Here is a 15053-nt window from a genome sequence, read left to right as displayed (position 1 = left end):
GGTGGAGGGAGAAGGAGAGAGAGAATCTTAAGCAGGCTCCCCACTGAACGTGGAGCTGGACATGGGGCTCAATCCCAGTATCCTGAGATTATGATCTGAGCCGAAATGAAGAGTCAGATGCTTGACCCACTGAGCCATCCAGGCTCCCCTTGGCTTCTTTAAAGGCAGGAACAGTCTCTTAGTCTTTGTATCCTTGGCTTCTCCGTAGTGTCAGAGAGATATTATAATAAGAACACAGTAAATGTTTGTTGAAAAAAAATAAATCAGTCATTATAGGATCTATTTGTAAAAATCTCTTTAATAATTTTTGTTGCTTTTTCTGTAATCACCATCTTTGGATTTGAAGCTTGGTGACTAAAATTGCACATAATGTACAACAATTAAATTTATATTATGTTTTATAGTTTATGAAATGCTTTGATATAGGTTCCTGTTTATTCCCTAAAACAACCCCAAAAGATAGGTGATTCTTTTTCCTATTTTTCAGATGGTAAAGATATACTTCTTTAAGCCTCATGACTAGGAAGTGGCAAAACTGATGCTTCTACCAGATTTTGTGGCTCTTTATTCAGTGCCTTTTCCTTTGGGCCTTGTGCTCCTTAGACCACAGGGTATGATTGAGAAAGAATGAATAGTGAACATGAACTTCATTGTCTTCACGTGACGTATATTTAATATTGAAAACATTTTGTCTGTTACCTGACAGTTGATTCATGTAGAAGTCACAGATCCCGTTTCTTCAATAATTTGGATCTAGCCAGTGGGTTTCGTTTTTTTCGATTTTACTATTTATTTATGACAAATATTCCACATCCATGGTCCTTTCCAGTCAGAAATTCTCTGAAACGATGCTGTCGGCTTTGGCCAGTTGGAGGATGGAGTCATCTGACTCACCCATCCTGCTAATGGCCCCACAGATAGCCTGGGTTTTAAACTGGCAGTTGAACCTACTTGTGACCTTGTCAGCCTCGGCCACATTCATCTGGATGGACGTGTGGTCCTTGGTGCCAGTGGTGCGTTTGCCGGCTGAGCATTTCCGAGGCACGGGACTGACAGGTCCAGGAACTGGCTGGCATCGGTCTGAGTGCCGAAGGCGCACCTGCTGCTGCCACCACGAGCACAGAAAGTATCCAGGGTTTTGAATAGGGATTTTGCTAAAATTTCGTGTGTACTTGTAAGTGCCGAGCATTGTATTAGAGGCTTCATGGGTTTATCTCACTTTCCTGTAGTTCATATTTGGGGGAGGTTCAATGGGATGATTAGTTGCTGTATGTATGGTAATTTGTTATTGTTGTTTGCTTGTTTTTTGTATCAGAGTTATCCCATCTCTAATTTTATTATTGATCAGATAATAGATCAGCAATAAATAAATCACTGGATTGATAATGGTGGGTAGTATGAAATGAGAGCCGAAGGCATCTAGAAGTTATCTGACCAGCTCCCTGCTTCAATCAGGTAAGGGAGATGATGTGCTCATTTCAGTTATTTCAGGCTCAGAGAGCGTGTATGATAGCAAGCAGTAAGCTCAAACTTTTGGCTTTAGGTCTAAGTAGAATCTTTCATTTCTTAGTCTTTCTTACTATTCTGGTGTGGTTTCTCTGAGGGTTCCTTACATGGAGTGTCCCCCTCCCCGCCCCCCCCCCCCGCCTTGTCATTTATTTTTTAAGCATATAATATATTCACGTGGTGAATGATTCAAAATACGCAAAAAAGTAAAAAGTCTCTGCCTTCTCCCAACTACCTAGTTTTCTCCTTGGAGGTAACCAGTATGGTTAGTTGTCTGGGTATCCTTCCGGAGGTAGTACCTACATAGTAGTTTCTCTGATCCCTTTCAGAAACTCAGATGGTGGTATTAATATGCATACTATTTGTACTTTGCTTTGCTTTTCTCAATATTTGGAGATCAGAGCAATTTGTAGATTTTGTTTTGTTTTGTTAGGTTTCTGGAATTAGGATTACTCTGTCCTGGGCTACTGAGATTACTATGTCTAAATGTCTCTGGTAAGGATGACCCTGATTAGTACAGGACCTCATAAAGTGGGAATCTGCATTTCATGGAATCACAGGGTTGGAGATCTAATCTTCTTTCTTTTTAATGTTTCAGGTTTTTATTTTCAGAGACCTAAATTCTGCATCTCTATTCTTTCATGTGAATACCGTACAAATATCTGACTGATGATACCTTTAAAGATGTTTGGGCAAAAGATAGGCATCCTCAGCTCTCCACCTGTCCCAGTCTGCTGCTCCTGATCCTGTCTTTTTACTAGAAGGGCCCTTTTTGGGTTAGATACCCTATTTGTCATTGAGTTAGTAATGATACTCAGGATCTGCCTTGAGTCATTGCACATAGAATCTAACTGCAGTGTGATTTTATTCAGTATGACATCTTCTATACCAGACATATCCAGAATGTCCAGTTTTATCCTGATTGAATGTCACTGCTATCAGGAGGCTGTTCAGTGAACCAAGTTTGGTGTTGAATTGTGAGAAAGGAAGGTTTAGTTCCTAGTAGGTGTTTGTGTCTCAGCAGCCATAATTGCTGTTGGTTTCATTTAACCCCTGTGTTTGTGGACAGTCCAGGACTGAGGGAATGCTTATCATCCTTGGGATATGACCACTCTGCCACGGAGACCTGATGGGGAGTAAATAGATATGGTTCAACAGACACAGAACATTTTTCTTTTGTTTACTAGACAGTGGATTCTGATTCAGACATAGCATTAAGGATTGCATGCTTAGGCTTGACTCTAGCTCTGTTAACCTTTAGAGATTTCTGCATTTATTTTATTTTTTTTAAAGATTTGATTTATTTGAGAGAGAGAGAGACAGCATGAGCAGGGGGTATGGGAGAGGGAGAAGCAGACTCCCTGCTGAGCAGGGAGCCTGATGTGGGGCTCTTTCCCAGGGATCATGACCTGAGCCAAAGGCAGACACTTAACCTAAGCCTGAGCCACCCAGGTGACCTTAGAGATTTCTGCATTTATTTATTTATTTTTTTTGAAGATTTTATTTATTTATTTGACAGAGAGAGACACAGTGAGAGAGGGAACACAAGCAGGGGGAGTGGGAGAGGGAGAAGCAGGCTTCCCGTGGAGCAGGGAGCCCGATGTGGGGCTCGATCCCAGGACCCTGGAATCATGACCTGAGCCGAAGGCAGATGCTTAACGACTGAGCCACCCAGGCACCCCTGAGATTTCTGCGTTTAAAGATCTGAAGTAAAACTGTGCTTTTCAGAGTTAGCTTCTGCAGTGGACCTTTGTCTCCACAAGGATATTAGAGAGGAGGTAGCATTCCAGCTGTTTGGAGAATGAGGCCAGCGGGGATGTGTCTTGCACTCTAGATGGGTGCTGACCTCCATTATATGGAGATGCTAATCTCACCAAACAGTCCTTATGGTCCCAAGGCTTTGCTGTGAGTGAATGAGGCCTGCTGAGTCTCTGGCCCCACACAGTGAATGGAAGCAGGCGGGGCACCAGATGCTCTGTTGTTTCCTCTATTGCTTCTTCCTTCATACCTGGTGTAAGGTTTCCAGGCATTTGTGCAACCCGATAGCAGAAAGCGCCTGTCTTAGCAGTCGAGAGATGGGTTGGCAAGTGGCTCAAGTTACTCCATGTTCCTGATAAGAGCCACTGATCTATGTTGGTGGCTGCTGGGGGTAGGGTGGGGGGTGGGAGCTTTACTGTCAGTGCCCTACCCAGCAGGAATGGTGGTGTGGGTCTCTCTGGTGTTTCTGGACTCCCAAGAATATACCCAAGGCAGCCTTAGAGGTTTGGCCAGCATCTCTAGGCAAGGAGCACAATTTGAGAAGCAGATCTTGCCTTAGAGGAGATGGGTCTTAGGAAATGGTGACACACAGGAGCAGAAGGAGGACCAACGTTGAAAATATGAAGTACAAGCCCAAGGAATAGAAATGATATTTTATTATTCAATCTTTTAACTTAAAACCCAGTTAAAGATTTTATTGAGTCTGGTAGTGTCAGGCACAGTGATGACTAAGACTTGAATTTGCAGTGGGGAAGTAGGTGTGTACACAGATAATTTTCATGCCATGTGATAATTGTTCTGATAGAGGTATACACTGAGTATATGTCAAAGCCTAGTACTTTGGGAACATATACTCTGAGTACAACTCTATCAGAGCAGTTATCATACTGTATTTAAAATACTGGATTAAAAGCCATTCTGGTATCAGACTGCTTAGATTCAAATTGTCTCTATACCTACTTATCTGTGTGTCCTTTGGACAAGTTACCTACCTCCTCTGTGCTTCAGTTGTTCATTTGTAAAATGGGGAAAATAGTTTCTACCTGGCAAAGTTGTTTTGAGTATTAAATTAGTGTATACAGGGACGCCTGGGTGGCTCAGTCGGTTAAGCGGCTGCCTTCGGCTCAGGTCATGATCCCAGGGTCCTGGGATCGAGTCCCACATCGGGCTCCTTGCTCGGAGGGGAGCCTGCTTCTCCCTCTGCCTGCCTCTCCCCCTGCTTGTGTTCTGTCTCTCTGACAAATAAATAAATAAAATCTTTAAAAAAAAAAAAAAAAAAATTAGTGTATACAGTAAAATGTGTTTGGAGGAGTGCCTGGTCCATGGTGAACACTGTACATGTTACCTGCTTAGGGCACCAGAGACGATGGCAAACACATGCTGACCAGTGGCAGTGCAGAGCTCAGTATTTATTTTATTGCCTGAAAGATTTTTAGCACTAACTATGCCAGGTACTGTAGAAACAAATGAATGAAATGTTAACCAACTATGTGTGTACAATACACGATGAGAGTCAATTTTTTGGAAAGTTGTGTAAAAATATATTAATGTGAGAAGCTTCGGGATACCATGGCAATTTCCAAGAAGGAATCTTACTGTTCCTTTGGGAGTTGCATTGGCGGCCCTTCTGATTTCTTGAAATTTTGAAGATAGGCTGTGTATCTTTAAGGTAGGACAGTACTTTATTTTATTTTATTTTTTTTTAAAGATTTTATTTATTTATTTGACAGAGAGAGACACAGCGAGAGAGGGAACACAAGCAGGGGGAGAAGGAGGGGAGAAGCAGGCTTCCCCGCGGAGCAGGGAGCCCGATGTGGGGCTCGATCCCAGGACCCTGGGATCACGACCTGAGCGGAAGGCAGACGCTTAACGACTGAGCCACCCAGGCGCCCCGACAGTACTTTATTTTTGGCAAATATTTCTTGCTTTTTAAAAACCCCCAGGAGAAACCGTTTTAGATCAGAATCCATCCATCCATCCATCCATCCATCCATCCATCCTTTCTTACCTCCCCCCCCCTTCTAAAAGGGAAACACTGCTGATATTTAAATCATTTTCATTATTCCTTATATTAAAGGTAAACCTCGGGGCGCCTGGGTGGCTCAGTTGGTTAAACATCTGTCTTCGGCTCAGGTCATGATCTCAGGATCCTGGGATCGAGCCCTGCGTCAGACTCCCATGTTCAGGGGAGAGTCTGCCTCTCCCTCTCCCTTTTCCTCTGCCCTTCTCCCCGCTCGTGATCTCTCTCTCTCAAATAAATAAAATCTTTAAAAAAAAAAAAAAAAGGTAAACCTCCCATTGTGCAAAAGCCCCTACTCTTTTTTTTCTAATTTAAAGTAATCTCTGCCCAACATGGGGTTCGAACTCACCACCCTGAAATCAAGAGTCACAAACTCCACCTCCTTAGCCAGGCAGGTGCCCCAAAAGTCCCTGCTCTTTTGCTTGGTCATTCATTCATGCATTTAGCAACATTTGAATGCGTACAATGTGCTAGATCGTGGGGTTACAGAGTTAAAGGAGTGTTATAGTGGAACCTGTGAAGTTTATCATGGGAGGTTTCTGGAACAACTATACATTGGAATAAGAATTTGATAACACAATATATTGCTAAGTGTGTAGGTAGAGAAATAGCTACTCATGTTGCTGGTGGGGTGAAAAGCCACATACTCTCCATGAAAAGCTGTTTAGCAATATCTGCTAAAACGTAAAATGCATGTATTCTTTGAGTCAGCAGCTCTATTTCTAGGAATTTATCCAACAGATACTTCTGCATCTGTGTGTGAGAATATACGTTACAAAATTACTTGAAATAGCAAACAGTTGAACAAAACAAAATGCTCTTTGACAGGAAATCTGTGAATTAAGGTACATTCATAGAATGGGATATCATGCAGCCGTTACAAAGAATCAGAGCTCCACATGAACAAACATAGCAGACTCAAATACATCGAGTGTAAAAATTCAAGGTGCAGAAAAGTGTATAGTTTGCTACTGTGAAGAAGAGCTTTTATTCTTGTACACACACTCTCTTTGCCGGGAAACACAAGATTCAGATAGTGGGTTATCTCTAGGGAGGGTTATTTTATTTTATTTTTTTTTAAAGATTTTATTTATTTATTTATTTGAGAGAGAGAGAGAAACAGCATGAGAGGGAGGGGATAGGGTCAGAGGGAGAAGCAGGCTCCCCGCTGAGCCGGGAGCCCGATGTGGGACTCGATCCCAGGACTCTGGGATCATGACCCGAGCTGAAGGCAGTTGCTTAACCAACTGAGCCACCTAGGTGCTCTCTAGGGAGGGTTATTAAGTGACAGAGAAGTAGGGGGATGGGTGAAGACTTAGTTATCGTCGTCTTTTGTGCCTTTTGAGTTTTGTATTATATGCTTGTATTATTTTATTTTATTTTATTTTTTTTTAAGATTTTATTTTATTTTGCGAGAGAGAGAATGAGAGAGAGAGAGCATGAGAGGGAGGAGGGTCAGAGGGAGAAGCAGACTCCCTGCCGAGCAGGGAGCCCGATGCGGGACTTGATCCCAGGACTCCAGGATCATGACCTGAGCCGAAGGCAGTCGCTTAACCAACTGAGCCACCCAGGCGCCCATATGCTTGTATTATTTTAAAAATAAAATAATTTATTAAAATGATATAGGAATAAGTATAGGGGCTATTTTACTTAGAGTACTTGAATTTGCTAATTTTCATAGAAAAACGAAGTCATGTGTTAGAGCAGAAGTGTGCCAGTTCTGCTTACCACAAAGAAAAAAATAGTGCTGCTGGTGGCACATGGCCATTTAATTTTGTCTGTCACATTGTTTATTAGTATATAGGGTGTTGCTGGTGCTTGTATTTATTATTAACTGTGTCTTATTCCGTGAGGCTAAAACCTCTGATTATAACAAAAGTGCTGATATGAAGGGGTGGATAAATGTAGACAGGATTACAAATGGAAGTCATGTGAGAAATGATAGCTGGTGAATACCTGTACAGGTTGAATTATTCAATGACACAGACAATTATAAAGAGTCAAGGGCAAATCATAAAGTGAGTTGAGAAGAAATAAAACAAGTTAGAACCATTACCATAAGCCAGTTTTCTTAAGAAATGTTTCCTCACTAGATGTACACCTAATGGGTTACTTGGATTTTTTTCAAATTGGAATTTTATGAACTAGCGGACTTAGGAACAGCCTTTCATTCCAGACCTAACCTGAGGATAATAGAGGAGCTTCTGTACCCTGATACGAATGAGTACGGTGTTTCTGTGGGAGCATAATAAAGGGATTCTTATCCAACTGGGTGGCATGGGCCCAAGAGAAGATTCTGCAGGAGCTGTTGCTGAGGATTGAGTGAGTAAGTAGGGGTTAGGCAGGGAGAGGAGAGGGAGGGACAGGCCATTCCAGGCAGAAGTGGCAGTACATGCAAGGACAAGGTTCGAGAGGAACCACAGGTGGGTCAGTGGGGTGGGAACGGAGGGCATGAGGATATGGGTTTTTCCAGTGTCTTTGGTGGTTAGTTCACCCACAGACTGCTGTCCTCCTGCAATCAATGTTCTTGAAGTTGACATGATGGTGATGGTGATTGGATTATCCCACCACTCAAGGAACATAACCTCATGGTAGGTGAAGTAGTGACAGCCTTTGTTCATCGAAGAAAAACAAGAGAAAACAAGGAAAACCTGTATTTGGTTATGTTGTATGCATGTAGTTGAGCTGTCTTCTAGCAGAATTCCTTATTTTTCTGTAGCTGTCTTCATCCTTGAAGAGGCCTTCTCTCTATTTGGAATCATGGTTTGAGTGCTGCATGGAAACAACTTGAACCTGATGTTCCCTTTCATCATATTTAAGTTTATGTGATGCACTTTCTACCACGCAGGCACCCATTTTGCTCTTCATAGCTTGGAATGCTGTAACAACAATGTTTTGTCCATCAGAGGCATTCAAAAAATTTTATGAATGTTAATGTGCTTAATCTCACAGTATACTAGGGTAGGTGGCAGGTAGGCAAGTGATTTTTGTTTTCTGTTTTTTACATATCTTGTATATTAGCACATTTTAGTTGTCAATGCCTCTTTAAGGAGAAAGTTTCTCCTTTGAAGCTGGAATGTCCTATGCTTTGAATTCACTCAAAGAAAAATTATTCTGGAAAGCTTGAACCAAACCTGGTTAGATGCTTCTGAGTTATGAGAGAGGGATTGAAATAAACTTTTTTAGCTAAAAATAATTTTGCTCCCAAGTTACCAAAAACGGCTGACTAGAAATGCTTTTAAGATACTTGTCTAAGCTACCATAAGCTGAAGGTCAAGAAAAAAGTTTAGAACATGTCTTGAAAAACGATTGGCTCTATTTTGCCAAAGCTTTTGCCAAGCTTCTTATTCCATAATTATCTCATGGGACAAAAGCTGGTGGAAAGTGTTATGCCTTAGATTCTGTAGGGACCTAGAGATTCTTTAAGTGGAGCACATATGCTGTTTCTTCTGACAGTAAGCTTGTACCTGTAGAAGGCATTAGGGTGGGTGAAAACGGGACATTTAATTCTAAAGATATTGTACAGTTGTTTCTCCTAATTAATTACTTAAAGCCTTGTGTCCTACTGCAGAGTGGTTGTACTCTTGGAGAATATTGGTCATTCTTCACAGAGAACCACGGCATGGGTCTTTAGCATGTGGGATTGCCATTGATGTTCTCTTAGCCCATTCAGGTACTTCTCTGCATCTCACGGAGTTACGGAATTGGGAGTCACTCACAGTTATGGGCAGCACTTTTTATTTATTGTATGGTCAGGTACCATTGGAGCTTATACCTTATTTTTCATTCTAAAACCTCACTATGCTTTAATGATTACTCCGAGGAACCCTTTGCTGCAGCAGTATGTGCCATCGGTCGGTGGGGATAGCTTGAGAAACTGGAGAGGCATGTTGACTTTCCTTGAGGTTGCTTAGAGTTGCAGAATAAAATGTTGAATCAGAATGAGATTTAGAGCTTTTTTTTTTCCTTATAAAAATCACTCTTTTAGGGGCGCCTGGGTGGCTCAGTCGTTAAGTGTCTGCCTTCGGCTCAGGTCATGATCCCACGGTCCTGGGATCAAGCCCCGCATCGGGCTCCCTGCTCGGCCAGGAGCCTGCTTCTCCCTCTCCCACTCCCTCTGCTTGTGTTCTCTCTCTAGCTGTCTCTCTCTCTCTGTGTCAAATAAATAAATAAAATCTTTAAAAAAAAAAAATCACTCTTTTAAATAGAGCCAGTATAAAGCCATGATGTTTTCTCTTCCTAACCTATTTTTTGAGCACCAGCTATGTACGAGGTAAGAAGGCAGGTGACTAAGCTCCTGTCAAAGGACCTCCTTCCTTCAGTTAGGGAAGAAAAGTAACCTGTAGGTAGGGTGTTGTTGACACTTTGAGGAGAGGAGAGGAAGTTTAGAAGTAGGTACTGTTTACCCATTCATCTGTTGATGGACATCTTGGCTCTTTCCAAAAAAAAAAGAAGTAGGTGCTGTTCCAGTGTAGTAAGAATTCATCAAAAAGTGGAATAAAAGGATTACTAAGTCTCAGTTAAGTGGCAGCTTGGATTGAGGGGGTCCTGATGGTTTCTTAACTTTATCAGACTGTACTGAGAAGCCCACAAGTAGTCAAGTGCACATTACCCTGGGCTGGGCATAGGGAAGCTGGAACAAACAAGTTGAGGTGCAGTTAAGAGGGTGGGAGAAGATAAAGGACAGGAGCTTGTGATCCAAATTTGAGATCTTGATGTTGGAAGAGTTTGGGTAGTGACGATTCCTAAGGAATAGTTATCAGATGGATGATTATGGTGGAGGAAAGCCTGCTGGAAATAAATAGGTTGAAGAACTTGGAGGCTTTGGAAGGGTAGTCAGCCTGAGTACTGACATTGAGGACCAAGCATTGGGATCATCGGGCAGGTTGAAAGAAGGTCATGGCAGTTGAGGAAGTAGAATGATGTATAAGCATTAACTTAGTTGTTCTCAACTTGGGGAGATTTTGCCCACCAAAACATTTGGTGACATCTGGAGACGTTTTTGATTTTTGTGGATGTCGCGGTGCTGCTGGTGTCTGCTGGGTAGAGGCCAGGGCTGCTGCTTTACCACCCTAAAACACAAAGGGCAGCTGCCACATGAAGAGTGATCCAGTCTGAGATGTCAGTAGTGCCAAGGTAGAGAAACCCTGCATTAACTTCGTTGAGTAAAGGCAACAGAATATGATTGTTTCGCCTCCCTTCCACTGTGCTGTGTAGAACTCTGCACATCCGTTTGTGCTTTTATTTAGTGATCGCTAATGGAGCTCCACTTATTTGCCAGGCAGCACGCTAGGTAGTCATTAGGGACATAAAGATTAGCTAGACATCACCTCCTTTTTAAAGTTTATTTTAAATTATAAGCTAATATGCAAATATAGTCTTACAAATAAAAAACCAGAAATAAACATGTAAAGCCGGTGGCAACTTTGACCACCACCTGCAATTCCTTCTATGGAAGTAGCCAGAGCTGTCAGTTTGGGATGTGTAGCTGAACATCAGAGTGCCTCCCCTGCATCTATTTTCTTTCCTTCTCTTATATGGTATGCAAGAGGTTTGCTTTGGAATATTTGTCCTAGGCTGCACATTTCTTGAGACAGGGACGAGGTGTTAGGTTTCTCTTTTTGACTTTTTATTATATGTGGTATACAGTTGTCACCCGATAAATGTTTGATGAAAAATGAATGAAATGAATTGATAGAAAAGCAGCAGTGGGGAGAGCAAAGAGAATGTCAAGTCCTAGTAATGGCCTTTAGGCTTTGGAAGGCTATGGGGTAGGTTAATGGGGAAATTGAGTTGATGTTAATATAGAGAAATATTGAGAGAGTGAAGAAAAATTCAAAGCTGTTACCAGGGAGCCCAGGTGATGAGCTGGTACATAGGCAAAGAAGGGGTTGAGAAGGAACAGAGAGCTTCGTTGTATAGGGTTCAGGAGTTCAGGGAGAGGTATTAGGGGACAAGTCTTTTGAAGAAGGTTATTGCATGTTAGCAATTGAGAAGAACTTACTGATGTAGGAGCTTTTTACAGAACTGGAAGAGTCCTAGAGTTCCTTTTGGAGTGTTGGTGTGATAGAAGCCTTGGTAGTTTCTGTTCTGTTGTAGAGGAATTCTGTTTCTGTATGTACTTAGAGATGCATACCCCTTTATATACCTTAAAGGCTCTTCTTTGTTTTTCATTGAACAGAATGTTTTAGGGAACATTTTGTTTCAGTTTATGCAGATCAACCTCATTCTTTGGAAATGACCACATAGTATTCCATAGAAAGTTTTTTTTTTTTTAAATCATGATTTGTTTAAACATTCCTGTTGTTAGACATGTAGGTTGTTTCCAGTCTTCTGCTACTATAAGCAGTGCTGCTTATATATGTGTTCTTCTGTGCACATAGGTAAGTACATGAGGACAGATTCTGAGAAGTGGAATTGTTGGTTTCTAAGGGCAGGTACATCAAAAGTTTTGATAGGTATTGCCAAGCAGCCTCCAAAATTGTATATTCCTATGAACGGCAAAGCAGAGTGACTTTTTCCAGTCCTCTTGGCAAACTGTTTCCATACTTGGATTTTCAGCAGTCTAAGTGAAAAATGGTATCTTGATCTTTTGTATGTCTGTAATATAAGGGGATCTTTTTTTTATATGTCTCAAATTCATTTGTATTTCTTTGTCATGAACTCAGGTTTGAAAGAATTTTTTTTAATTGATAAGAACCTTTATGCATTAAGGAAATTAGCTCTTGTCACTCATGTTGCAAAACTTTCCATTCATTTTGTCACTTGTCCTTTGAATTTGTTTATAGCTTACCAAGTATGTGTATGTGTTTGCATATGTCTTGGAATGTAGTTGAATATATAAGGTATTTTCAAAATTTTGGATCTTGTTTATTTATTTATTTGTTTTTTTCCCTGGGAAAGACCTTCTCCACTCTGAGATTAAGAAATAACTTTCTCGGGGGGCCTGGGTGGCTCAGTTGGTTAGGCGTCTGCCTTCGGCTCAGGTCATGATCCCAGGGTCCTGGGCATTGGGCTCCCTGCTCAGCTGGGAATCTGCTTCTCCCTCTCCCTCTGTGTGTGTGCGCTCTCTCTCAAATAAATAAATAAATCTTAAAAAAAAAAAAAACTTTTTGTGCTTTCTTTTAGCATTATAATGGAACAACTTGGATTTTAGGTTCAGTTCTGTTGTTTATTAGTTTTGTGACATCAGGCAAATTATGTAATCTCTCAGAGCCTCAGTTTCCTAAACTGGAAGGATCCCATCATCAGATGATTTGTAACATTGTAAGGAACTTTCAGTTACAACAATTGTGTGCTTTTGAGTGAAATTTACTTTTGTGTTGTGTGGAGATGTGAAGTTGGGGGCAGGGATAGGGAAGGAGGTAAAGAGGTTGGTAGGCAGACACAAAAGGAAGACAGGCAAAAGGCCCAAAACAGCCCTAGAGAAGATCGAGGAAAAGCAAAGGAAAACAGACACAAGGAAGGTAGCTACTGAGACCCCAAGTGGGATGCATTTTTTGTATCATAGAAGGTAAAACACATTTTGGGTGCCTTTGTTCATTCCCTCTCCCTCTTTTCCTCCTTCCCTCCATCCCTCCATCCCTCCGTTTTCCTTCCTTCCTTAGAATAAAGGTAAGTGTAATAAAAAGTTGTGAATTAGTACAAATCCTAAAGTTCAAAAGTTAAAGCTTCAGTCTTCCTCATGCTGCACATACATAGTACTTAAAGCCAGGTGCTTTGACTCCTTGGACACAAGTGTGTTTTGGAATTGTTATTATAATATTGTTTATTGTCTAGCAATCAGTCCCTTTCCAGGTCTAAAATTCTGTGTTTAAATATCATGTACGGGTTTTAGCATTCTTGTAAGAACTCTGACTTCTGCATTTCCTGCTTTTAGATATTAAATCTTATAAAGTTAATAATGGGTTCCTGTGTGTTTTGTATTTTATGTCTAAGACAAGTTCTCCCCACAAATTAATGCCTTTAAGGAGCCTAGCTTCTGCCTGTGGACACCTGTCTTCCATGAAGACTTGGGCTGAGCTACTCCACTGCTTCCCTCGTAGTTTCCCTGTCTGCTAGGCATGGATGATAGTACGTGCCCAGCAATGTGTAGTTAACTAAAATTCTCATGTGACCAGACCCTCTGAAGTCTAAGGTTCAATTATTACTTATTATTTTTTTAGAGGGGGAGGGGCAGAGGGAGAGGGAAAGAGAGAATCTCAAGCAGGTTCCACGCCCAGCGCAGAGCCCAACGCGGGGCTCAATCAGTCTCATGGCCCTGAGATCGTGACCTGAGCAGAAATCAAGAGTCAGCCGCTCTACCGACTGAGCCAGTCAGGTGTTCCTCCATTACTTATTTTTTAAAAATCAATTTGTACTTTGCCCTTGGACCCTAATTATGATTCTTTTTTCTTGTTGCCTCAGTTGGGAAGAAAAAGCCCTGAAGAAAATCGTATGGTTACTACCATGAACATATTAAGGTGAATACACTCTGACCTTACAGCTGGTGGTAATTTCCTCTCACAACCTCCTTGTTACCTTTTCAACCTCACGGGCCCCCCCCGCCGCCCCCCAAGTGGGCATGGGACATGCTTGTCTGTTGGCTTCCTCAGGTTGCCCTTCAAAACAGATGACTAGACTTACTAAAATCCTTGCTGGTTATTACGGCAGTGGCTGCCACCGTGGGCTCATTGGAAAGGAAGTTATTGCGGTTATCAGAAGTACTTTCTGGAGGAGAAGGGGATGAAAGTGTAAGTGGCTTTGGCTGCTGAGCTGTGTTACTCAGAGATTGGCTGTTGTGAGGAGATGCAGGGGCCTCAGATGTCATCTTGTCCTAAGACTTGATAAAAAAACTTTCTTCTCCACTTCTGGAGGGTGGCTTCTTTTGGAAAGACCCACCTTCCTTGCTTCCTCATTTTTTTTTTTTTAAAGATTTTATTTGTCAGAGAGAGAGAGAGAGAGGACGTGCACAAGCAGGGGGAGCAGCGGGGAGAGGGAAAAGCAGGCTCCCCGCTGAGCAAGGAGCCCAATGCGGGACTCAATCCCAGGACCCTGGGATCATGACCTGAGCCAAAGGCAGACGCTTAACCGACTGAGCCACCCAGGCGTCCCTCATTGCTTCCTCATTTTGCACGTTTTAGATCCAGTCTCTCCGTCTCATCCCTGCATTCTTTGATATGAAATAAAAGCTAACCAAGAGGTGTTGTTTGAGATTCTGCTCAGTGTAAGGTAGTGTGGATAGGAAGAGTAAGATCCAGGGGATATTCTGTAAAGGCTTTTGATTTAGTTGGGTAGATGGTGTATAAACTCAGGAAAGTTAAATAACAGTTTAAGTTGATGTAAAATATGGTGAAGGGTCCTAAACCTTGCTGATTTGTTGGTGAGAAAGACTGTATTTAGGATAGAATTGTACCACAATTGTTTTTCTAAGTTTGCTGGACGCTTGGAAAGGTGAGACATAAAGGAGAAAAAATAAAAGGGATCCAGAATGTAAGCTCTGGCAACTGAAAAAGTTTTTAAGACTTTTACAAGTTGTCATTAATTATTGTAATCTTATACCTGGGAGGCCAAGGGAAACTTTCCTCTGGCCCTGGAAGCTGACTCAGACTTTCCTCTACACTCCCTCCCCATCTCAGTTCCTTCTGCTCTTGGCAGGATCTCCAGTGGCTGGCTTTGGAAGTTCATTGCAAGAAGTCCTATATATGATGTAATATAGTAAATACTTAAACATTTGTGGAAGAAATAACTAAAGTTCTGTAGTGAAAAACAGCACTTTGGAGAAGGGAGG

The 15053-nt window shown here is 41.8% G+C and overlaps 1 protein-coding gene and 1 pseudogene across 16 annotated transcripts in view; one reads left to right on the top strand and one right to left on the bottom strand.

Annotated features, from left to right (window-relative positions):
* RBFOX2 (RNA binding fox-1 homolog 2) overlaps positions 1-15053 on the top strand; it is a 283835-nt gene that overhangs the window by 12599 nt on the left and 256183 nt on the right. The window lies entirely within an intron of this gene.
* LOC116639717 lies at positions 302-1581 on the bottom strand (annotated as a pseudogene).

This window comes from Phoca vitulina, unplaced genomic scaffold (genome assembly GCF_004348235.1).
Source record: "Phoca vitulina isolate PV1807 unplaced genomic scaffold, GSC_HSeal_1.0 scaffold19, whole genome shotgun sequence".
In the NCBI taxonomy this organism is placed as follows: domain Eukaryota; kingdom Metazoa; phylum Chordata; class Mammalia; order Carnivora; family Phocidae; genus Phoca; species Phoca vitulina.
This window is presented reverse-complemented; position numbering and strand designations above follow the sequence as displayed.